General features: G+C 43.8%; 1 non-coding gene across 1 annotated transcript; it reads left to right on the plus strand.

Moving 5' to 3' along the window:
* Nucleotides 1-1188: 1188 nt before the first annotated feature.
* LOC143306237 (5.8S ribosomal RNA) lies at nucleotides 1189-1343 on the plus strand. The gene has a single exon (XR_013063688.1). It is a non-coding gene; the product is annotated as a 5.8S ribosomal RNA (ribosomal RNA).
* The last annotated feature ends 747 nt before the right edge of the window (nucleotides 1344-2090 follow it).

Below are 2090 nucleotides of genomic sequence, written 5' to 3' on the forward strand. Positions count from 1 at the left end.
GCACGACGCCGGACCATTTCTCTCTGGCTGATGTGAATGGAAGTAAAAGACGCTTGCGTGAGGTCTCTCGACCTTTATCTCTCTAACTTATACTTATGGGTCGTCGTCTACTTGATCGGGTACAAACAAGTCGTAAGAAACAAACAAACAAACCACAAAAATACAAGTCGTAAAAAAACAAACTTCTGTTGGTTAACCTACAATATGAAGGATCGAAATGAAAGAAGGATCATATTATTACAAACCGAAAACGAAGGATCATTAAAATTGAAATACAATATATATAAATATATAAATGTACCCGTCGTTGCGACACCCTAGTTAAATGGAAAGATATAAAAAAGAGAGAAAAGGAATACAGATGACCCGCCGTCTGATCTTTGCTAAATGATCTGGCATCACCGGAGTTTTTTTGGTCCGTGTTGCGTTCGCTCTATTCGAAATGAAACTCGCGGAGGCGAAGAATTGTTAAAAGTTTACGAAGCGTCTAGGAGTGGTTAAAACTGAGAGAGTTGAAACTACGATGTATTAGAACGAGCAACCGTCGAAACTTTGTTTTCGCGACGTTCTTTTCGTCGCTCTCGTCCCCACGCTCCTACGCTTTGGTTGTTTCTTTGCCATCCGTGTTGCGATAAAAAGATTTCTCCATTGTCCAAAAAGGACGGATCGAGATTCCTCTTTCAAGAGGGAGAGAGAGGTACTTGCGGGTAACCTGGAATCTACGAAACACGCACCGTGGTAAGATTCGTGCGTCCGCCTGATCGATGTGTGTTGTTTACGGACCGGCTGAGAAGCGACGATAGCGAGTCTTTGAAAGACTATGTGTCCATTAGTTAGACCGATCGTCGCCGGCCGTGTGTCTGTTCGAATCTCGCAACCCACGATTCAGCGACAGGACGCGCGCTCGCATTCCTTGTGTGCGTTCGTACTTTTCAAGGTTTTTAAATGTACTTTACGCCCGACCGTCGAGAGGAGCGTGCCACTGGGCGTTTCTCCGACGGTTTCCGTCCTTGGACGCGATCGTGTCGTCAACGATCGAACAAACAAACAAATACGTTGGCGACGCCCGAATTCGCTCTCCCGCACGCGCCGGGTGGGAGACTGATGTGGGTATCGAATGTGATGCGTGTTAATAATGAAAATAACACTCTAAAGATCTAAAGAGTTTGAAATACAAAATTTTACGATTACCCTGAACGGTGGATCACTTGGCTCGTGGGTCGATGAAGAACGCAGCTAATTGCGCGTCAACGTGTGAACTGCAGGACACATGAACATCGACATTTCGAACGCACATTGCGGTCCACGGATACAATTCCTGGACCACGCCTGGCTGAGGGTCGCTGATATCTCGAAATATGTCCGTCAGGCCCCTTCCCTTGAGATACATCTGCAAATATCTCCGAAACGAAGCGAGCTATGGCAAAATGTTAAGAGACCTTTTTTGTAGAGAATTAAGTGTCCTACTTTCTATGTCCTATGATATTTTTTGATCAGATGCGTAGTTCTCGAGATATGTCAAGATATTTAAAAGTTCCGAAGCCGCAGCAACATAATAGAGATACAGAAACACCGTGGCCCCTTTCTTTGAGATAACTCTGCACTATTGCGAGCTGCAAATCCCACTTCGAGCTTAGCTGTGCAGAAGAAGAACAACAAGAAGAAGAAATATCTCGAAATATGTCCGTCAGGCCCCTTCCCTAGAGATAAATCTGCAAATATCTCGGAAACGAAGCGAGCTATGGCAAAATGTTTAGAGACCTTTTTTGTAGAGAATTAAGTTTCCTACTTTTTATGTTCTATGATATTTTTTGATCAGATGCGTAGTTCTGGAGATATATCAAGATATTTAAAAGTTCCGAAGCCGCAGCAACATAATAGAGATACAGAAACACTGTGGCCATTTTCTTTGAGATAACTCTGCACTATTGCGAGCTGCAAATGCCACTTCGAGCTTAGCTGTGCAGAAGAAGAACAACAAGAAGAAGAAATATCTCGAAATATGTCCGTCAGGCCCCTTCCCTTGAGATAAATCTGCAAATATCTCGGAAACGAAGCGAGCTATGGCAAAATGTTAAGAGACCTTTTCT

Source organism: Osmia lignaria, unplaced genomic scaffold (assembly GCF_051020975.1).
Source record: "Osmia lignaria lignaria isolate PbOS001 unplaced genomic scaffold, iyOsmLign1 scaffold0003, whole genome shotgun sequence".
NCBI classification, from domain to species: Eukaryota; Metazoa; Arthropoda; class Insecta; order Hymenoptera; family Megachilidae; genus Osmia; species Osmia lignaria.